Source organism: Microtus oregoni, unplaced genomic scaffold, assembly GCF_018167655.1.
Source record: "Microtus oregoni isolate MIOR12 unplaced genomic scaffold, Mior012 000062F_ref0000492, whole genome shotgun sequence".
Classification (NCBI taxonomy): Eukaryota; Metazoa; Chordata; class Mammalia; order Rodentia; family Cricetidae; genus Microtus; species Microtus oregoni.
Genome location: NW_024543872.1, coordinates 4,676,268 through 4,699,465, shown reverse-complemented (window position 1 = coordinate 4,699,465; position 23,198 = coordinate 4,676,268). Strand labels below are relative to the sequence as shown.

Here is a 23,198-nt window from a genome sequence, read left to right as displayed (position 1 = left end):
CAATGCTGTTCAGTATGCTTTCTAGGCATGTTGAACATCAGGACTAAAAGTCTAAGCAGGAACCTCAGTGACTGTGACACATGATGACAGAGTTAATCTGACTGCAGTAGGGCACTGGCCCAGGGCCTCCAGACTGACCTCATCCTCCCTGCTCAGCCAGGTCAACCCTTGGAATATCCTTGATTACCCGCCTGGGCTCTGGGGAAGTCCGAAACTGGGTGGATTTAGTGCTCTTTGAGATGCTGTCTCAGATAGGAATCCTATTGCTATTTTGACCACCATGACCAAAAACAAGTTAGGGAGAAAAGTGATTATTTGGCTTAAACGTCCACACTCTGGTCCTCCATTGAAGAAAGTCAGGGCAGTAACTCAAACAGGGCAGAAACGGATGCAGAGGTCATGGAAGGATGCTGCTTACTGATCTGCTCCTCCTAGCTGTGCCCTCCCTCATCAATAACTAAATGAGAAAATGCCCTACAGACTTGCCTACAGCCTGATCTTATGGAGACTGTTTCCTAATCGAGGTCCTCTCCTCTGAGTTTAGCTTGTGTCAAGTTGACAGAAAGCTAGCCAGCACAGACCTTGTCAACAGATTTCTATTTCTCACATTATGCATTTGTCCAGATGTTTTTAGATAGGTACACTGAGGCTAAGACAGAGGATTTTATCCAAGATGACTTTGGCACAACCAGGGACACCAGTGTAGGTTCCTCCGTCTTAGTCTGGCTCCTTCCAGCTGCCCCAGAGAGCTCCATCTTCCTGCCTGATGATTGGATTCCAACAGCTCTGTTTTAGAGAATAATTTTATTGTCCTCATTATGCATTTCAATATTCTAAACCACCTTCCATCTGCTTTGGAGGCAGGCAGGGGAAACATTATAAACACATATATACAATCATTATGCTTCCTTTGGTCATTCAACTCTGGCGTCTGCTCCCTTGTGCAAGGGCATAAAGGAAGATAAAGCTGAGCATGGGTCTAGACAAAGGGTATAGACAGTGTGGGGTTGAAGGCAGAGGTAGGTACTGTGCTTGACTGCAGGCCTGTGATGTTGTGTATCATCCCTGCCTCTTAGCATGAGTGCCACAGATCCACAGCCACTTAGCAGCTGTCATCTTTGGCAAGTCTGCTAATATCTCTGTGCCTCAGTTTCCTCATTGACAATGTGATAAATAAAGCAGCCTCTGTGCCTGAGGCTTGGACCTTGGAGCCCTAGCTTGGACTGTTGCCGAGGTCTGTTCCAGAAAATAAGAGACTATATAGGAAGGCAACTCTTTACTCTGTCCTGGGGCCGTGGACTTGCCTCTGCCTTGGCTGAGACAATGTTTGTCGCCTCTGTGTGAGTGCTAGATTGGGTAAATGTGTAACAGGCATAGCCCTTTGCCTGCCACATCGGAAGAATTCAGAGAGTGTGCGTTTCCCTCCACAATAAGACAGGAAGCTGCCCTGCCCATGACGATAAGATCATCTTTTGAGTTAGGAGAGAATATTAGAGGTAATTGGAGTAGTTGAGGGGGCCAGGCTGAAACAGAGGAAAATTTCATTTTTATCCACTCACCCATTTTCTAGATATGATCTATGTCTGCTCCCTGGTTGGTATCCTGGGAGGTATGCCTTTATACTTCCTGCCCCCAGGAGTTCCTGTGCTGGGGGAAACAGGAGGATGTACAAAGGCTTGCCTGGTGTGTGGAGGCACCAGAGGTTGAGGGCTGAAGTACAGTCTCAGTAATGTAAGAATGTTGCCACACTGATTGAAAGACATTCTGAGTGGAAGGAACACATGGGAAACCAGGGGCAGATGACCACAAAGTGTGAAGGATAAGCTTGTGGCAAGTTGTGTACTGACCACTTCCCTTGGACACCCCATTCAATGGGGGAGTCTCCGGTCCTGGAGCAAAAATGCAGAGAGCTCCGATAAGGTAGCAACTGACTGGACTAGTCTAGTTCTGGAATGGGGACCAAATCTTACTGGTTCATACTGCATAGATGAATAATATGTGCAAACTCAAACTCTCAACAGGGCCTGTGAAGTTCAGAGAAGACAGCAGGAAGCTTGAATAGGGCTAGCAGAGGCCCAAAGGCTTCTGGGAGCAGGGGATGCTCAAAGAGGAGAAGGCCTCCCCAAGAAAACTGAGGTTGCTCATCCACCTCGCATGGCAGACGCAAGCTGGGAGCCTCTTCGTACTAGGTCTCACTAAGGAGACAGGCCTCTTCTCAGGCACGGGGCTGACATGTTTTGTTTCCCCAGATGGGGATAATTAGCCTGTTTGGGAGCAGGGCTGACAGCTCCAGCAGCAGGCGGGGGTTTGGGGGCGGGAAGCCCCAGGCTGCAGGCAGCTCCCAGCTCTCTAGGGAGCAGAGGCTGCCTGTGTGGCAACCTCCAGCAGGTGGGGATTTCTGTTTGCACCACAGAGAGAGCTGTGGAGTCATTTGGCTCAGTTACATGAACCCTGAGAATCAGCCCAGATCCTCTTGCCATTTAATTTATGCCTGAGTGTCAGAGCTGAAGAGCATCAAGCAGGCCTTCCCCAGCTCCACTGGGAAAGGCTATCCACAGCCCCGCCTTGGGCTGAGCTGGGCATTTGCAGTCCTTGTGCAGAAAGAGGGAATCTGGCTGTCCTCTCCACTTCTTTGGGAAGATAAATATACTTACCTGTTCTTTCCTGAGCTCCCCACCCCTACCAGCTCCCCAGTCCTTGGCCTCCAGTTTCACATCCCAGCCTTTCACTAAGGGCTGTGTAAGGTTCTTCTTTGGTTCAGGTTCTGGGGGGAGGGGAGCAGAGGTTCCTGCCCCTCAGGGGGACTCCTAGGCAAGCCTGCTCTGAGGCTGGGCTAGGGCCCTGGTTTGTTGATCAGCATTTTTAAGCATTGGGCTGGGAGGATATTTGTATCTTAAGACAGGACTGAGTCACTTAACATTCTCAGCCATGTTCACCCCGAAGGTAATGGGTTCCTTCTCTAGAGGTCTTGGGAGACCCAACATTTGCAGATGGCAATGGGCTCTTTTTTTATCTTTTCTTCTCACCCTGTGTCTCAGACTGAATTACAGGAGACCACAGGGGCCTCCTAACCCGTGCCCCCATCCACAAGTTCTCCCAGTTCTAAGGCCCAGCCAGCTCAAGGTTTCCTGGTCATAGTTTTTGATGCCCTTCCCCCACCTTGTCTCAATACCCCCTTTTCTGGGTCCCCAGCCAGATGGCAGCTTCCACATCTGTGTTTGTTTGCTCATTGACTCCCTGTCCATCAGTGTTTGGAGTCTCCCTCAGCCTCCAGCTGTTCCAGTCTAGCTGTTCCTGGGAACAAGCTTAATAAGGATCTTTAATAGAGGCAGGGGTCTCATCAGGGGAAAACCTGCACATATATGCACAGGCCTATGAGGTTCTCTGTCTGTGCACCTGGCCATCAGAGCCCAAGATGAGGCAGATCCCTGACTTTGTCCCTAGTTCCTCAACACCCACCCTCAGGGATCATTGGTGATCCAGGCTCTGCACCTCAGTTCCCTCATCCACCTAGTGAGTGCATTCCCCGTGAAATCCCAGCAGGATGTACACAAGGTTGTGATCCCAAGAAATGCACCTCTGGGACCCCAGGCCATCTGGTCTTCTGAAACCTTGTGGAACAGCTTTCGTCCGCTGTGGTCTCCCTGGCAACGCAGAGCCACCTGCCAAGCCTGCTGCCGGGGCCTGGTGCCCGAGCCGATCTTTAGAGCCATACAGAGATGGCTGATGGCAGGAGCCAGGGTGAGGCTCAGCCTTCCCAGCTGTCACAGCGAGCAAATCAGACAAAGGTTTAGTTGGTGGGGGTGGGGTGCTAGGGCCAGGGGGGCCTGGGAAAGTAGCTTTGAGGCCCTGGCTGCACCTCTCCCACCTTATTCTCTTGACACAGCCCTCACAGTGACCCTTACTTTCCCTAACACTCTCTGTGGGCTTTCTCCACCTGGCCTCTATGTTTCCTTATCTACCAAAGGAAGGGGCACATTCTCTATCCCTCTAGCTCATTGACTGAAGACAAGAAAGGATATCACAGTCCTATGGCAGGGGAAGCATTCAGGTAGCTAGTGGCTTTGGGAAAGCTGCCCAAAATTGTCCTACAGGTCTTTGTAGGGTACTAGTCTCAGGGGCATTTATTAGCAAATATCTCCAAGACCCTTAGGTTCAAGACCCAGAAGCCACCATGACCATTGCTCCATGATACTGGAAAGCGTTCCTTCCCAGAGCTAGGTTTGCCCTTGAAGTCTCTCCCCAAGACCACCAGGCTCTGGTGGCTGAGCATCTATCTTGGTTTCAGATCACAGGCACTCTGTTAAGGACACCATTATTTCCCTGTCCTGAGAGAGCAGGATGTTAGAGCTACCCCCGGGAAAGGAATCCAAAAGATGGGTGTGTGTTGAGGACAGCCCTGGGGCTGCTGCTTCTGCCTATAGGCAGATTAAGGACAGGGAAGGAGATACTATTATACTTCAGCAGACTCCAAGGTCCAGCACAAAGGTCCAGGTACTTCCCATCTAACCAGGCCTGGGTAGCAGTAGAAATGATTAGTTGAGAGAGGTTCTCTTGGTGCTAAGCAACTATCATCAAACAGCAAGATCCATAAGGACAAGTTGCCCTCAGGGCCCCATAGCCCCTTTATGTGAAAGAAAGATGCCGTCTTTTCCCAGGCTTGGTTGGATAGTGAATGCACTTCATTCACTTCCCCCTCTACAGGCTACAGTTGAACCTGAGTTGCTATCCATTGCAGCCTGCCAGGCAGGAGCAGAGGAGCAGCAACTCCTTGACCAAATACTAGAAAATCCAGGGGCAATTCCCAGCTGGTCTCATGGGGAGGTTTTGTTGACACTGAGCCTGAGACCCAGAGGCCAGAGCTTTCAGTTCCTTCAACAAACATGCATTGAGATCCCCTGCCTTTGCAAGGGAAGTGCTCAACTCAAGACAGAGAAGGTCCCTGTGGTCTTGGTGCATGTGCTATGTAGAGAAGAGACTAGAATAATACCATGAGAGATGGGCACGGAGAGACCCGTACCTCAGGATGGGTAGCAAGCGCATGGTAGGAATTGTTCTGGTGTGCGAAAACACATCTGGCAAGACCCTCAGAGCTCTGAGCTGCAACCCACATAAGAAAAGATTTCTACTTCTGCATGGACACCTTGTCCATAATGTTTTCCTGTCCTCCTTGAGGTCTTGGAACTGACACAGCTGATCCCCTTGCTAGGCAGAGGCTTCCATTGCACCAGTTCCAAGCTGCCATCTGAGCCTGGTTTCCAAGAAGCATTTGGGCCTGGTGAGATGGTGAGATGGGGGCAGTTTCTGCCTCAAAATTCAGGGCTCTGGGCACCGTTCACAGAGGCTCCTGTAAGTCTTAGCATAGCTGGAAGTGCAAGGCTGTTGAGTGAGTGGTATATGAAGGGACCTTAAACCAAACTCATCCAACACCCTCATTTTGTAGACCGAATCAGTCCTGGAGAGCAACAGTGACCCAATGAACTAAAATGTAGCATGGTTGGTTCCATCTTGTCTCTAGGGGAAGCTATTCCCCTAGCCCCCCACCTTTGGAGTCACACATCTTGGCCTCATGTGCACAAGTCTCCTCTGGCACAACACCCTCTTCTCAGCAGGTCATCAGCCAACCCACCCTGGGTGTTAGCCGGTGACCTGAACGCCTACTTTACCACAGACATCTTGGCAGTCTGTTGGCCTTTCAGTCCCAGAAGCACAGACAAAGCATGACAGAATCTCAGCAGAGGCTTTCCTCTTGGCATTTCGCTTGCCAGCCTCCACGGGTATGAGCAATGGCCAGTAGATCCCCAGCACTCAGCAGAAGCCGTAGCAATCAGATTTCAGAAATCTGTGCGAAAGAATGGATTTTCTTGCTGGGCGTACTCTTTCATTTCCTGTGTTTGGCCCCGAAGGGCTTTTCCATCGACAAAGCACTTGCTTTTGCAGGCAGTGCAGTTGATGAGAAGCCGCTGATGGGGAGATTAGTGATGGGGACAGGAGGAACCTGGGAGAGTTGGGGTGGCAGTATTAATGAAGGGCTGGGAGAGCCCAAGCAAGCCTACAGACAGGAATAGGCCAACTAGGAGAGGAAGCCAGGTGTGACTGCACTGGGAACTGGGTGACCCCAAGAATTTTGCCAAACCAAACAGTCTTTATGTGTAAGCAGTGTTGCAAAGAAACTGTGTGTTCAGCTGAACTGCAGGTAAGAACTCTGAACAAATGTTCTAGTCAGACAAAAGGACTAACTTCATGGATATTAAATGAAGAAGTTTCTTAGGTCACTTGTCTCCACTGAAGAGCCTTCCTCTTACTTATCGGGGGCCACTTAGCATAGCCTTTCTTAGGAACAAGTGCTATCTAGTTCTTGGGGATCAAGGATGAGCTTGATGCCTGTGTGGATTAGCTGGAGGAAGTCCTGTATCAGAGAAACCCTGCCTTGGGCATCCCTAAGGTTGTCTTATTCCCATAGGCTTCCAATGGCCACCACCATCACCACTCCTAGGATGCATTCCTGCCTCGCTTCTCTGTCTTTGCCTCTGAGCTCCTCTCCTAGCCCCTTGCCTTTCCTTCCTGCCAAGCTCCAGGCTCCACTCAGAGGCCCTTCACTCAATATCTGCACTGTCTAGGTGGTGCTCTCGCCCTCCTAGGCTCTTTGCCCACAATGCCCATCTATACTCTATGGACCCACAAAGATCTCCCAAGTCTCTTTTCCCGCCTGCATGTTCCATGCCCTGTAAACAGCAGTGCCCTTCCTTGCTAGTCACACCTAGATCCTTCTGTACCTTTTGGATCCCTTTACTTTCCTTAAGCTTCCCTTTGCCTGATGATCCCTCACTGATGCCCGCTGAGTTCTGACTCACCCCTCCCCCTCCCCACCACTGCCACCACAGCCAGGCCCCCATTCCCAGAGGAAGTGATTCATCACCCAGACTCTGCAACCAGCTATGAGATTACTGCCTGTGCAGCTTTGGGTGAGTTAATTAGCCTCTCTGGGACACGGCTTCCTCGTGAATAAATCAAAAATAAGAATGATATATACCTTATGCCGTTGTGAAAATCAAGTAGTACATGTGAAACAGGCTTGTGTGTAGAAGTAGGGACCTGTTAATCAAGGGTATCTCTGGCCACTTCCTGCTGCCTCATAGAAACATATGGGAGGCACAATGGAGCCATACATATAATTTCAAAACATCTAGTAGTTGTATTTAAAAAGAAACAAGGGAGTTTTAATGGTATGCTTTATTTAGCCCGTTGCATTCAAAATATTTCAAAATTTTATCAACATAAAATACGAATGAGCTATTTTGCCTTTTTTCTCATGTGCCAATCTGGAATCCAGCGTTTATTTGACATTCCCATCACATCTCCATTTGAACCAGCCATGCGTAGCATCTTCAGGTATCATGTGTGCCTTGCGGTGCAGGCCCTGGCCAGCAGCAGTGTGAATAGCCTCTGCTGCATGGTTTCTCCAGGGCAGACCTGTTCAGCCACCATGAACTGCTGCCATGGCTTCCTGAGAAGCCATGTCACACTGAGAAGAAAGTCCCTGCTTTTCCCCAGCACTGACAGTGTCACCACACTTGGCCCTGGCTTATGGAGGGGATCACCTCTACTCTCCTCAGCCACCTCTTCATTCAACATGGGACAGCCCAAGCCAAGTTCATTCTTTTCACCCGTTCTCTCGGCTGGGTGGGCTTTCCCCTTTGGCCTTCACTCTGGTAGGTGACCCAGTGAGGGGAGTGATGGAGTACAGGGGAAACAGGTACCTTTGTTTCAGACCTCACTTGAAGGCTGATACAGACACTCCTTCAAGATCCTTGAGTTGGGTCAGTAGGGCCCAGTGGGGGCAAAGTGACAGCCAGTCTTAGGAAGACCCTTCAATTTAAGGCTTTTGATAGTGACCCCAGTTCAGGTATTTGGAGAATAATCTTCAGTGGATTTAGCTTGGCCAGTCTTTACCTGGGGAACAATATCAGTAGAAAGGGGGTGCAGAAGAATTAGTATGCATCAGGATGGGGCTTTGGGAAGCTAGTTTCTCTAGCAACCACTTGTCTTGGTAGGGCGCCCATAATTCTCTTGGTTTGTAGACGGGATCAGCAAAAGCACAGGGCTAGCTGTCAGGGAAAAGAGTGATAGAATAGCCTGAATGCCTGTGAGTTTGCAGCATAGGTTGGTTCTTGCAGACAGGCCAACAGCTGCAATGACAGAGCTCACAGAATGGCCCTAGGCAAGCGCTGGGCAAGTAGCTCCTTCCCAGGGAGGCCTGTGAAGCCCACCTCCTGGTAGCCTACATTCAGGTCAGCTGTAAAGCCTAGAGAAGTTCCTGAGAGGCTAGGGGACAGTGGGGGTGTAGGCAAAAGAAAAGCAGGCATCGTCACTCTAGAGCCCTAGCAGAGAGGACAATATATGTCTTATCTGGTGTCCCCGCCATGTTCCCCATGGCCAGAGCTGGGCTGACTGGGCAGTGGCTAAGGGTCATCACACTTTCTCACCACCAGGTAGTGGCAGGATGTGTGGGAGGCACTGGAGAGGCCAGGTTCTGAGTTCGAATCTCCTTACTCTGTGCTTTCTTCCTGAGCCATCTGTCCATTCCCAGAGTCACCATCCACCCAAGAAATCCCAGCTGCCTGGGAGAATCGAACACAGAGTTTTTTTTTTTTTTAATATTTTATTTATTTATTTATTTATTTATTATGTATACAATATTCTGTCTGTGTGTATGCCTGCAGGCCAGAAGAGGGCACCAGACCCCATTACAGATGGTTGTGAGCCACCATGTGGTTGCTGGGAATTGAACTCAGGACCTTTGGAAGAGCAGGCAATGCTCTTAACCTCTGAGCCATCTCTCCAGCCCCCTCGAACACAGAGTTTTAAGAAGGCACCAATGCCAGTCCTTGCCTCAAATCCCTTCTGTCAAAATCTGCATGTGCCTTCTTACCAGAATTCTGACATAGTCTTGTGCTTCCAGGGTGGAGAACCCTGACTTTATTTCTAAGCCCAGGCTTGCTCTTCCAACTTCAGCCTCTTTTCTGAGCTTCTCACTTCCTCCTGTGATGTCTCTTCCTGGGCTTCTCTTAGGGTGCCTCAAACCCACATGACCCAAGTCCAGTTCATAATCCATGTGCCGCCTGCTTCCCCCTTCAGGCTCCTGCTCAGTGAATGTGTCCACCAGGTAGACAGTAGTGCAGCCTGGTGTCCACCATAGGCTCAGCCAGCGTCAACCTCCCTATACCTCATGGCTAGTCCATTGTTCTGAAGCTTTGCTTCATCAGTAGCAACCCTGAACAGCAGTGTAAGAATGAAAGAGAAGTGGACGGTTGCCTTGCATACAAATCTGAGTGGTTCACAAGGAAGCCAGATCCTTCTCAAGAAGCAGTTTTCTCTTCCTCACAAGGTTACCCTGGTTTGCACTATCACACTTTGGCCCCAGTCAGTGGGGAGGAGAAAGCAAATGGTGCATTCAGGCTTCTCCCTTCAAAAGAATATACTAGATGTTGTTTACGTCCCCAGTGGCCCGAATTCAATCATACACTCATACACCTGGCTGCTGAGTCCTGTTGGCTGTGTTCCTTATAGTCTCCTGTTTCTCCATCTCTCTGTCCTTTCCACAGGTCCTGCCCCATGCAGCCAGCCTTCTAGCTCTGCTCTCTGCACCCTCCAGCCCCCTTTTTCCTGACATCTTGGGAAATACTTTAAAAATGCAAGTGAGATCTGATACTCTCTTTAACCATTTCTCACTGCTCTGAGGATAATGCCTCTGACCATGGACTCTGGCCCTATGGCTCAAATTCAGTCTAACCCCATTGGTGTCTGCTTGCAGTGGGGCCCGTGCCTGCTGCTTCTTTTCTCTGTGGCCTATAGCTTTTGTTTTCTCCGTGGAGCCCCCCTCCACTCCAAGCTATTCCTTAACTTCTCCTTTAAATCTAAGAGCAGTCAAATTCTTGACACATCCCTGACATCTGGCTGAGATCAGAGTGCCCTGCTTCCCAATGTCAATATTCTAGTTGGGTTCCACTAAGAGGTTAGTCATTGCTTTAATTATGTGCATCCTATTTGACCACAGGCTGAGGAGGAATGGATCACTGCCATTTCAAGTGTGCCACTGTGACTAGTCCTTGGAAGTCCTCCCCAACACTGCTCGCAACATGAATTATGAGTAGCAACGGTAAGGAGTGACACCCAGGCTCCCCACTCCCCAAGAATGTAAAAGAGGTACATTTGTAGAGGAGGAGCCCTGGAAAACACGGAGACGGCAGGCTCTTGTGTTCAACATGGAAATGTGGCCGGGAAGTATCCCAGGAATTACTGGGCTCAGCCATATGGGTTGCTACACATGCGGGTCTGGACCCCTGGAGCAATATCCTGCCTGGATCAAAGGACACTGGATTCTCTAGCTGCACCAGGGAACTGGAAAAAGTAGAAACTGCCGAAGATGGAAAGTGACAGTCTTCATTGTCAACGTGATTAGAGAGATAGACTCTTAGGAAATTAGTTGGACACAGCCCCGGGTGTGACAATGAGGGTGTTTCTAGGGGCACTTGACATGTGGGCAACGAAAAGCCGTGGGAGAGCATTGCCTTGTCTGCGAGTGGTACCATCTACTAGTTGGGACCTGGAGAGAAGGAGAGGAAGAAGAACAAGTCAGCTAACACACAGAGTGCATAGCATAGCTACTCCGTCCCCTTTCCCCATCTTTCCTTCCCTCTCTTCCCTTCCTGGAAACCGGGGCAAGTAAGTGACTTCACTCCTCCTCACATTGTGGTGATCAGCCTCATCACAGCCTAGAAAAGCAAAGACAGCGGACATGGCTGGATACCCCGGGAAACATAAACCCAGGAACATTCTTTCTCCCTTGTTACTTTCCCTAGGTTTTTCTTTTTTTTCCAGAACAGTGCATATGACTAATACATGCAGTCATTTGAATCTTCCTGTGTTACGTCAACCTTTGAAGGGGAAAACTCCCACCCCACCACCTCTGGTGACTTCAGTGCTGTTCTGAGGTTCCCACTTTCTGAGTCTTTACCTTTCCTGGGGTGGGTGGTATGACCATGCTGCCTAAACAGGGCTGAGGACTCTCTTTGTAAGTCCTGTAGAGATGACCTCTGTGTAGTTCTCAGTGAGCAGAGGGAAGCCATGTTGGAAGTGTTTGAGGGTGTTTTAAATTTCCCAGTGACTAGCCATGACTACTGGGATTTAGAACCAGAGACACACTGAACGTTGGCTAGGACAGCCTGACAATAGAAGGTCTCAACCCACAGACCTTCCTGTTGTCCTTGCTGAGAAGTGGATGCAGGTTACATGGCTGAAGCACTGTGGTTGGCAGCATGGACTCGGCTTAGAAGGAAAGTCTCTTTGCCACCACCCGTGAGGCCACTGTCACCCGCCTCTCACCTGTCGCGCAGAGAAAGTGATTCTCTCTAGAGACATGTGAGGCTGGCTATGATGAAGGTTTTCCTTATGACCGCACGCTCTGTGATCACATGGGCCACGTGAGGCTGGCCATGCCACTCCTTTCTTATTCCTCCTGCTGAACAGTTGGAGAGCTGGGGGTCTTTAGGACTTCTTTTCCTTTCCTGACCCTGAACCTTTGAGCTTGTGGGAGTGAGCATGTTAGTCAAGGGCCCGAGGAGGAGGAGGTCTCGAACCCTCCACTGCGGCCATATTGAAAAGAAGACGACAGCTCCTCCCTAGCTTGATAATGGCGAGAGAGCAGAATTTTTCTTAGGCATTCTCTGTGCTCAAGAAGGGCAAGAAAGACCACCAAGGAGCCTGCACGAGAAGTGTGAACTGCACGACCCATTCAGGAAGGTCATCCATATCTGCCTCCATTTACCAAAATTACCAGGGTCAATATCTCGTTCACCATGCCAGGAGGTGCTGAGCTGGGTCACTGCATGGCTTCTAGGAATGGCCTTGACCGGGGCACTGAAGGAATGGAGAAAACACGAACACACAAATACGTAGGGAAAATCGAATTGGGTTGTCTGCACTCCCAAATGAAGAAAGCTCACTGCCCCAGAATCTCGCATGATTATTATACAGAACTGACACAGAGGCCGAGGCATTGCATTCAGTTGAACAGGAGAATAGGTTATTCCATACACATCAACAAGGAGGCCAGGTTTATGGCAAGCAGCTGGTTCAAGGAGGCAGGTGTAGCCAATCTCGGTAGGACAGTCTCTGTAGGGGAGCAGTGCTCCAGCTGTAAAATCTGTGGGGCGAAATCTACAGTGGCTATGTTCTGAGCACACTGTCTATTCATGGACCAGAAGGGAAGGATTTGCCATTTCTCTTCTTGCCCCGAGTCTCGCCCCAGCAGGGGAAAGGGGATTTGCTACTTTCCAAAGGGGCTGAGAGTAGAGTCCCTGCCATGTCTGTGATCATGTCAACAAAACACGTTCACTCAGGACTTTGATTCCTATAGAATGGTTACCTCCGAAGACACCACTCCGTGTCTTCACCTCCAGCAAGGATGACTCTGTCCACATCGTCTGTGTCTTGACTCTGGGTGGACTAGCATCTACCCACTGACCTCCTTTTAGACTCTTTGTGGACAGAGTCTGGAAGGGATCTTGGGCACAAAGCTACTCCTGGAATCACACACACACACACACACACGCATGCACGCACGCACACACGCACGCAGACACTCCACAGTAGGATGAGTCCATTTTGAGGAGCAGGGGGAGGGAGTTTGGGCTAGGGCTCTGCAGCTGCGAGTTTCTAGAAGTCAGTAGGGCTCAGGGAACAAGCAGTTCTTTAAGAAGAGTCCTGTCTTCAGACAGAGAGCTCTATGGAGATGGGTGAGATTTAGAGATGCCCACTGAAGCATGCTGTGAGACTCCAAGTAGGGTCAGGGCTCTGTCCTGAATGAAGATGTTAGGTCATTTTGTGGCCTGATCCAAGGCTTTCTCTGAAGCCGAGATTAGAGGGAGGCCAGTCTAGAAGGGTAAGGGGAGGCCTGGCTGGGCTGCAGTACTGAGTGGCTTGAGCCTAGTGAGGTCTCATACTTGGTGCTTCTTATACACTCCCAGCCTCTTTCCTGGCTCAGTCTTTCTCCCCTCAAGGCTCCCTGGTGTCACTGACCTTGCCTTTATTTCCCTGGTGCACAAGGTACAGCCACATTCTTCTCAGTGCTTGGGATCTCAGAGTGAGAAAGAAAACCTTCAGAATCTAAAGTCCTCTGCAGACTGACTTTGCAGACTGTCCTGATCAGGGAAGGAGAGGACAGCCCTGGGGTCTGGGGTTCTGCCAGCACTGGCAGCTGGATGAGCAGCTGTAATGGGATTAGGACCAGCCATGCCCACATCCCTCCCCCAGTAGCCTGATTAGGATGCAGTGTTGGCTCTGCTGACTGGACCAGGCAGCTCTTTGTCCCCACCCCCAGCGCTGCTAGTGCCTAGCAACCCTCACAGGAGAGCCCTTTCCCACCATTCTGTCCACTAGCCCGGCCCTAAGCTTAGAGCACACACAAGCGCCACTTGCCTTTTTTTTTTTTTTTTTTTGACACTGACAGGGAGCCAGCTGGCCTATCCAGATCCTCCCATGTTCCAGTTCTGAGTTTCTTCTGAAAGTCTAGGTTTCCTTTCCAAGAGTCCTGCCTCCTATCAGTGATGCTCGGGTAGAGTTTCATTATGGAATCTCTGAGTCACGTGATCTATTCTAGAAAGCCCAAAACTCCAGGATTGTAGGACAGGGGGTCTCAGATTGGTGGGCTGGACTCTAGTGTTTGGTGAGTGTGTTGGAGAGAGAGGAGTGATCTGGAAGTGGGGTCTGCGATTGTGGGTCGGGGGCCACAGCTAAGAGATGCTGGAAGCTGAAGCTTCCTTTGATTCTCTTGAAACTGCGGTTTCTGAGTGTGCAGAGAGAAGACCAGAGTCTGTCTCCAGCTCAGCAGTATCCAGCTGGCCAAACTGGAGCTGGAGCAACGAGTAAAGAAGGACTTGGTCCTCAGCCAGTCTGTGATGGCCTAGCGGAGACACATCTTATAGGAAGAGGCAGGTCGTTTGTCGTGTGTGCACAGAGAGGGCTGTGGGAGAAAAGGGCGAGCCTGGTGTGTCAGTGCTTTAACCCTAGCATTGCTGAGAAGGAGGGGATCCCAGGTCTATCCTGGGCTAAGTGAGGAGAGCCTGTCAAAAGCAAACAGCAGTGACAACAACGAAAACTAAAGCGAACAAATCGACGAGAACAATCTTAAAAATGAAAACGAGCAAGCAAGGGAAACATGGCTCTTTTGTATTTTCCCAATGCTAAGCATCACTCCAAGACAGATGTATTATGTGTATATATAAAAGCACACATATTTATATATTTTCACAACAGCCTTAAATATTCAATGTTGTTATTTAACTTGGCTTTCAAGGTAAGAAAATAGAGGCATAGAAAGTTGAATAATCTTGTAGGACTGACAGTTTAAATCCTGAAGACCGATGATGAAGTCTCTGTCTTGTTAGTACTGCTTGCTTCAGTTAAACAGGAGGAGATGACAGGGTTCATGGTGGTAGGGACACGTGAACAAAGACCAAGGAAGAGGAAGGGTGATGCATATGGAAATCTGAGGAAAGTTCTGGATAGCTGTGTCCTTCAGAGAGTGGGTTGGAGGCTCCTTCTAACAGGAAGGATGGGGGAGGTAGCCTGGGGGCTGGAGGGAAGCTTCCCGCTGGGGTGCTGGTAGAAGCATCAGTCTCTGATAGCGTGATGAGGGTATGTCTCTCTCCATCCCAGTCAACATTATTCCTCTGTGACCTTTCCTCCCAGACCGCTGCAGATGAGGTCCCCTGTCCTGTAGAAGTGTCCTCAAAACACAAAGAAGCAGCCAAAGAGACAGCCTGGTGACGGAGATCGCTAGCCAGGCTAATTGGGAATAATTGAGAACACCTCTCCCTGCGGCCATCATCCCAGGGTGAAATGGATCCAGGACTGATTTCCCCTAGGACCCTGGACAGAAGGGCAGGAGTGAGGGAAGTAGCTGAGCGTCTTGGGCTCTCCTTGCACAGCCGGCCCCTATTACACAGAAGCAGTGTTGGTGACATTAGGCTTGAACTGAGTGGGCTGGCAGCATCTTTGGACAAGTGACTTGGTCTCTCTGAGACTTGGTTTCTTCCCCTGCATACACGTGATCAACATGTCCCTATCCAATACAGCCTGATGAGCTCCTAAGATGAGAGACAGCACAGAGCCTAACTTATAAGGCTCCTTGTGGACAGTGGGGCAGACGTTGTTTCAGCCTTACCATCTGTGGCTCTGGACAGGTCGATGTTGTTATTTTTCTGTCCTGGCCTTTAGACTACTCACTGAGGTACAATGGAGACAGGGGCTGGCCACTCACTTGTAATCAGCAGAGAGGGGATGCCAAACACTGGAGGCGCAGCCAGACAGGCCCAGGCACTGACTTCAGGGAGCTGCTTTAGCAGACTGCTGAGCCCCAGCCCTGCCTTCACATTCCAGGCTCCATAAGATGGGAACTGCAGTAGGTTGGATTTGGAAGTACCCACAGTTCCTGCCCCTGCTGTGAAATAGCACTTAATTTCACCTTCTTGAATATGGACAGGACTTGTACGTACGGTGTGATCTTGCTTTCTTGATTGGCGCTCGTCTGAGGCAAAGGGGAAGGGATCTTGCTGTCTGTTCCCCATTGAGTTGCTTTTAAATTTAGGACCAGGGAACTTACTCTGAAAGAGTCTGAGCCAAGCAGATGAGCCTTTGGAAAGATAGATCAAAGACAGAGAGGCCGAACAGCTCTGAGGGTCACAGTGCTAGGACAGGCCTCTCTGCAGCACATGGTGCCTGAACTTTCAAAGCTAAGGCCCAAGTATGACAACCCCCAAACACCTTGGGATAAGACACCAGATCTCCACGGAGCTCCCAGACCTGGTTTCTTTTTGATTGCAGCCTTATAATGTACTGAATAGAACTCCCTGTCCAGTCTCTGAATGCATGGAACTTGTGACATATGCCAGCTAGCCAGGTAAATTATCTCAAGCTACTACGTTTACAGTAACGCTTTGCACAGCACTAGAAAATCTAAACCATATAGATGCTGCCTTAGGTCATCCTGTTCGCCCAAGCTCAGGTCTAGGGCCAAGGCACCTTATGAATTTCTTACACACAGTTCTTCCATCTGCCACACAGCAAAGAATTATTTTAACATCTGCCAAACCGTTCCCAAAGTTGGTCATCAAATAACCTTCTATTTGCCCTACTTTTAATATAATTATCAGCATCATTTGCATGACACCAACTCAGGTCTAAGGCTGTCACAGGCCTTGCATTATTCTGAACTGCTTTTTCTGGGAACGGCTGTATTCATGCTTCATGCAGCCTGCCTCCTCCCACATGAATTATCTGCAATTTCCACACCTCTGTGCTTGCCTGCCGAGGTCCTTTATTAGAGCTAGGGCTGGTGTGGGGCTGGGGCATACTGTCATTTTTAGAGCAGTCAAGACAGACTCTAGGAAGCTGCAGGAGCGGCAGGCGGAAACTGGTTTTGACTATAGTATGGGCAAGAAGGGAGCAGACAGAGGTGATGCACAAACACATCATGACGGAACCTAGAGCAGGTCAGAGATAGCAGACCTGCTCCTAGCTAAGGGTGGGGTATGTGCAAAGTGCCCTTTAAATACATATGTGGTCATTTTGTAGTCCAGACTGGAAGGGTTCTTTCTACAACTGAAGAGGCTACGCCCAAATTCCAGGTATGAAGAAAACAGCCGGGGATGGAAGGATAAGAAAAGAATCCTATGGGGAGAGAGGAGATGGTGTGAGAATAGAAATATTTCATTCTCCACCAACTCTGGGCTCTCAGAACACTTGGCTCCCATGAGTAACCAGCTGACTCCCTGGGGAAGGCACTACAGAAGGTGAATGGGAAATGTCACTCACTCTCTGACAAGAACTGCCTAAGAGTGATGAAGCTATGCCTCTGCAGACAGGCCCTGCTGTCTGCCTGAGATCCCTCGGGAGGGAATATCTCTATCCCAGAGGAGAAGCTGCAGATTCACAGCACGGATCTGTGTGTGGGACCACCCACTAGCTCGTCTGTGGCCACACCCCCGGGGATGCAGCCTGTACCAGAAGGTGCAATGAGTATGTATATTCACCTGTGTATATCTGAGTAGGGCAGTGTATTTGCATATTTGTATACACAGTGCAAAGAGCTGAAGATCTGCATACAGGTCTCTTGCTTTTCCTCTGGGCTTCAAAGAATTATCTCTCTCATCTAGTCCACCTCAAGACTCATACTTTCCAACTTCCTAGACACATATGTTCTTATCCAAGAGCTGGGGAGGCCCGGGGCCGGTAGCTCTGAGACCTGCTCTGCCAGTAACTGTAGCGTCCTGGAACTGAAGCATCCTTTCTAATTCTGAGCCTTAGGAGTGAGAGCTCCAGATCTCTTGTCCCTGGATCCCACCTGCCCCTAATTCCAACCAGCCCTTGTCTCACTCATCTGTATCCATTGCTGGGCTCTGGAATGGATGGGAGGGGGAGCAGAGAGAACTTATGCCTAGTGAGGGGTGCCAGGTGCCTCTGAAGATGCGTCCTCCTTGACTCCAGGTAGCTGCCGAGATATCTCAAGGGATTTCAAGTACCACAGGACCACAGTCTGCATAGCACGGTTCTAGACAGAGAACTAACATACATTTCCTTGTTTTTCAGGGTATCCAAAGGCCTGGGGACCAGGTCCTCGAGGTCCCTGTTCTGGTGGCATTGAGTAGACCACCTTGAGAGGCTGGCACACAGGCGTGGGGAGGGCTTCTCATAGTGCTCTAGAGCACTCTGGTTGGATGTTAAGAGACCCTAGGGAGCTTTCAAAAAACACTCCTACCCAAGCCTCTCCACAGGCCAATTATCTAATTATCTGCGGTGGTGAGGCCTCCGGCAGGGGTGTTTCTTTCAAAGCTTCTGAAGAGATTCTGTGGAGAAGAGTTAAGAAGGGTCATTTCTCCACCAGCAAGTGCCAGGAAGCCAGAGCAACCTGGGGTCTCCAAAGGGAGAGCGGACCAGAAATGAGAGCTCCCCGCCATGAGACACCTGTGTTCTGGGAGGTGCAGCTTCTGTCTGAGTGGCGCCAGGGCTGGGCTAGAGTCACGAAAGGAACGGCTGCCCAGGAGAGATGAATGCTGGGTAGGGTGGCCTGGCATCCATCTCCCTCAATCCCTCATCTCAGGAAATTGAATTAAAACCCATATTTTTCAGATGCTGCCTGCCCAGCTGGCTGGCTGGCTTGTGGAGAGGGATGAGGCAGTGAGCTCCTCAGGGTAGGGAACAGTGGGAGTGGAGGCCCCTCATTCCCCTGCTCTGGGAGGGAAGGCAGCTCAAGCGGACTCTGGGATACCACTGCCACAGTGCGTCTTTAGCATCCCCTAATACGTTCCAGAGCCTGACAGCAAGGTCAGTGGCGGGCTGCCAAGCATAAAAGGTCAAGGTTAGAACTTGACCTTAAGTTGACATTTTGGGTGAATGAGCGTAGATATAATGGCTCTCTTCTTGAGGGTGCTCAGTTTAGGTGACCAGAACTGGTGAAGTCATTATGCAAGGGACCATATTTGTCAAGAGGCCCAGAGACAAATGCCCATGACAGGCAGAGAGCAGCATAGGACACAGAAACTCGTCCTGGCTTTATAGGATAGTGGAGGGGGTAGTCACAAGACACTCCTCTGCAGGGTTATGGTGTTTGGTCTGGTAAGAAGGTCATCTTTTTGCCCCTGGGAATTGAATCAACTAAGAAGAAGCACCACTTTTGGATGCTTCAGACACATGTAGCTGCAGGTGTGTCATGGTTTTCCATCCCCTCTTTGCCCTTATCTCTTTCTAGGCTAGGTGCAACAGAGGCCTGACTGCCCAGTTGGTTCTGCCAGGGACTCACTTTCGGGCCATAGGCTGTGAGTGTGTGTGTGCATGTGTGCACGCATGTATGTATCTCACTTCCTTCTACATGACTGGCTGTCTGGACAGAGGTAGATGCGTGCTCTCTCTCTTTTTCTTTCTTTCTCTCTCTCTCTCTCTCTCTCTCTCTCTCTCTGGAGAGAGGAAGATGCATCCCATGGCTACCTTTTCAGACACAATGGTGTGTGTGTGTGTGTGTGTGTGTGTGTGTGTACAGAGGAAGATGCATGCCATGACCACCTTCTCAGACACCACATTGTGCACCTTGTGACAAAGAACAGCAAACAGGGTTTTGGTTCCCAGACACAGATGTGAAGAACCAAGAACATGTAAATAAACCAGGAACTGGATGCACAACTTCAGAATGGCAGGACTCCCATAGGGGACTCTGACTGTCACCATTTCTGGAGTGAACTGCCCTACCGTAGGTGATCCCTCCTCCCCATTCCACACATCCCTAGTGCCAGTGTCTTGCATTTCATGCTTAATTTCCAACCTAGACGCTCCCAACAGCCATGCTTTCCCTTGTACGTCTCAGTTTACAGAATACTTTCCCAGGTGACATCTCATTTGATTGGTCCTACATTGGGGCTGGAGGCTGAGTAGAGAAGCTGACCACCAGCTTGGGAAAAAAGACTAGAAAGAGATGCAGTGCGTTCCAGAGGGTAGTCTGGCTGACACTTGCTTAGCACCTGGCTGTGTTCTTTCCAGAGGGGCCCTGACTACTCTTGATAGAGAAGAGTGGTAATCTGCACTTCTCTTCCTCTGGAACATGGCCTCATAGGAACACAAGCCAGTACCTGTCAACAGTGAGGTGAAGCAGGCAGGCCAGGGTTTTTTTTGGGGGGGGGCGCGCTACAAGGGGGAATCATGGACATCTCTGTATATAGGGGACTTTATACACACATCTTTCTGGAACATTAGGTTGCTCCTTATTCTGAGCCTTATTATTTTTATTTGTGAAATGGGGTGTAAAATGGTCAGGTCTCGTGTGTTAGGGTTCTGTATGGCTCCCATATATGCTGTGATTCTCTTACCCCCCCCCAGACCTTTTATCTTCTGCTTAACTAGCCTTGCCAAAGAGAGGCTTAAGTCCTTTCTCCTTTCCTCTTCCTCCTTGGGGATTCCTCAGAAGGCACTCTGTACCCCAGTGACTGGACCCATAGGGAGGGTGGCCCAGAGCCTACCTGAATGGGCAATGACAGGCCTGTTTGAGAGCTGAGTGATGGAGATGCGGAGAACTCACGGGAAGCTCTGACTGGGGACAGTTACAACCAACCTGGCATGGCAGGTTAGTTGGCTATGAGACCTTAACCTGCTGAGTTCTACTCATTAAGCCTCCACTTACCAAATTGTACCAGGAGAAGACCGAGCAGACCATGTCACCAAGAACAATAGGGATTCGTTCAGCATCAGAGATTATAAAAGGCTAGTACCAGTCTACTACGGGCACATAGACTGTCTTTACTTAAGGCTGTTCTCAAGACTACAGAAACAGGAACTACGATTCTATAGTGCAGGTGAAGTCAGAAATGTCAGGCCACATGCCCAAACTCACAGCGCTGGCAGGGCAGTATCAATTATTTTAAGAGACCTCCTATTAGCACCATCATTCCTATACTGACTATAGAGGTGTTCTCCAGAGTGTCACATTTGAGGACGTCCAGATAGGCACTTGCAATCCAATCCTTGCAGATCTGAATTGTGGGCCGAGAAAGGCCCAAAGAGGGCCTGGGACTTGCTCAGGGGGCAAGGTTGCCAGAGGAGGCTTGGAACACAGTGAGGGAAGGGAGAGGGCTTTCTCTCTTGGATGTTTTGCCGTTGGACAGAAAGGTGGAGAGTCCAGAGGAAGGCTCTATTCAGCCCGGAAGCTCTGCGACAGAACTGGGAAAGGGGGGCTGTTACCTCCGCCTCCGCGCCCTGGGTCTCTGCCGCAGCTCCGGCTGTGTCAGTGCGGTGGTCCTCATCCTGCTCCCCATCTCTGCCCGGGGTATAACCCCGCCCCCAGGCTCTCATTGGCCTGAACGCCCCCCCCCCCACCCTCGCTCCAGCCTGCTCGGTCCTCTGGGGAGGCGGTGGTCTGTCGCCTCCCTCAGCTCCGGGCCTGGCTGCGCAGCAGAGGCGGCGCCTCTCCCGCAGGACAGAGCTGGCCGCGCTAAGCGGGTCGGGCGAAAGCAGACGAGGGGCTCCTGGCTCCCATCCCCGGCAGTGACTGACGGCCGCTCTGGACCAGCGTGGTCCCCGTGTGCACATACGCACACGCCGCGGCGCAGGAACACAGACCCAGCTGCCCGCGGCCACAAGCACTCAGAGACCAGGCTCAGCGCGCGCTCCGCGGCTCACTCGCTCTAGCCAGTGCAGCTCAGGGCGGGCACGGCTTCGCGGGCTGCACGCCCTCCTGCCCTCCTGCACCTTCCGTCCCGGCACCCTGCAGCCGGCACGACCCTGGGACTAGCAGGTAAGGGCCACCCCCGGCCTGTCCCTCCGCCCCGCAGCACGCGTCAAGCTCCAGACCCTTCTCTGGCGGGGCCCTAGGACCCCCTCCTCCAGCCCAGAGTCTCTTGGAGCCGCGTGCTCCGCCGACTCAGAGCCGGCGAGGGCCAGCACCGGGCACAGCGCTAGAGCCCAGTCTTTCTTGCTGCTGTGGGCTGCCTACGCTTCTCTCTGCCCCATCTAAGTGTCTGGGACGGTGGCTTGAGGCCACCATTCCTTTAGATCACTGAGTGGTGATTGGCCTAGAACTCTCAGTCTTTGCTGGTGCCAGAAAAGGACATTCAGGGGCAGGGATGACACTGCTGCCATAGGGACCCCCAAGAGATCTATTTCCCTGTCTCCAGGGCGGACCAAAGCGCCTAGGCGGATTTGGAAGCGAGGCACTGGAGAGTCCTTTGGGGGACTCCGTTCCACAGTCTGCGGGGTGCTTGAGGGGTGGGCAAGCTATGTGCTGGGGGATAGAGGTAGGGTAGGAACCAGTTCAGTTTGTTCCCCAAGGGAGATAATTTTTAGGATTGTTTAAAAAAGGATAGTCCTCCAGTTTTTCCCGCGGTGCAGAGAGGTCGAATGAGAGATGCTTGGGCTTTGGTGGTCTAACAAGGAAACGCCCTGCAGGGCCTATGGGAGAAAATCGCTGCTGGAGTGGGCCCTCCTGAGACCCCTGCTAACTGTTTTAAAGGCCCGCAGTAGTTAGTTGCTGGGAGCAGGACCATATCATCTGCAAAAGCAAGGCAGGTTTGGGGGTCGGGGAGACCAGGCACCAGAGCATGGAACTAGATCTTTAGGAGGAAGCACGCAGGAAGAGGATGCTGATGGCATTTCATTTGCTGCTAGGGAGTGGGGCATCAATTCTAGAAGGAACTCAGAGCCTTCTGGAACATCTTGACCTGAGAGTGGATTTTGGTAATTCTTCAACCCATTTCGGGACTGGTGTGTGTGTGCGTGTGGCTACTTTTCTTTACTTCAAGCTATATGTCCCATAATCCCTCACTCCCCAAACAAAAAGAGAAACAGGCCTCTGTTGCGATTTTTCTGTGGTAACTCAGGTGCATTCCTGTGAGGGTATGTGGGAGTTTAGATCCCACACAGAGCATGGGGGTGCTAGGGGTGGACTGCAGTTGGACTGAGGTAGGCCATTCTGAAGGTCAAGCTGGAGGCTGGAGGGTGGCTGTGGGCATGGGAAGAGTATGGGTTACCATGACCGAACCTTTTGGGGCCCAGGAATAGCAAGTAGCTCTAGGTTTGTGGGGGAGGTCCTGGGATGCATTTGGGGTGGTGGGCAGCTGAGGCTGGAGCAGGTCCCATTCCCAAGCAGGGGGACCTAGGACTCCTGCTTCTCACCGACCTTGGAGAGAACAGGCAAAGGCCCCAGTCTGGATGCAAGCCAAAATCTGAACACACAAATTAAAGACAGGACATGCTGGAGGCGGCCGTGAGCCAGGTCTCCTGACCAGTCCCTCAACAAGTGTGTGTGGTGTGACCAGGAGTCAGAGGTGGTTCCTCTTGCTTTATGCTGTCAAGGGAGACTCAAGGGTGGTAGGATATCTGTCCTGAGATCCCCGAGGGTCTACTTGACTCTGTGTAGTGAGGGATGTGTGTGTGCTGAGCCTGTAGGAGGAGGACCTTTTCCTGCACTCGGAGATGGAGCTGGGCTAAAGGCTGTGTTCACATCCTGTTTTGTGAATGCTTCAGGCTGGCAGGGGGCTGACTGGTGAAGCACTTTGGAGCCCTTGGTTTTTGTTTTGTTTTTTTTTCCTATGGTCACCTCTCTGCCATGCTTCTACTTTTGGACTCCATTTGTACTGAATGGAGGAATGTACTCAGTG

At 50.8% G+C, this 23,198-nt stretch overlaps 1 protein-coding gene across 6 annotated transcripts in view; it reads left to right on the top strand.

Moving 5' to 3' along the window:
- Window positions 1-10,124: 10,124 nt before the first annotated feature.
- Adcyap1r1 (ADCYAP receptor type I) overlaps window positions 10,125-23,198 on the top strand; it is a 64,102-nt gene continuing 51,028 nt past the window's right edge. For 5 of the 6 annotated variants that reach the window (XM_041640187.1, XM_041640190.1, XM_041640188.1 and 2 more), the window contains exon 1: window positions 20,806-21,337. The gene's annotated coding sequence lies outside the window, so the exon portion shown is untranslated. Of the gene's footprint in view, window positions 10,160-20,805; window positions 21,338-23,198 lie in introns of those variants that run through there. The other variant, XM_041640186.1, reaches the window with a different exon arrangement.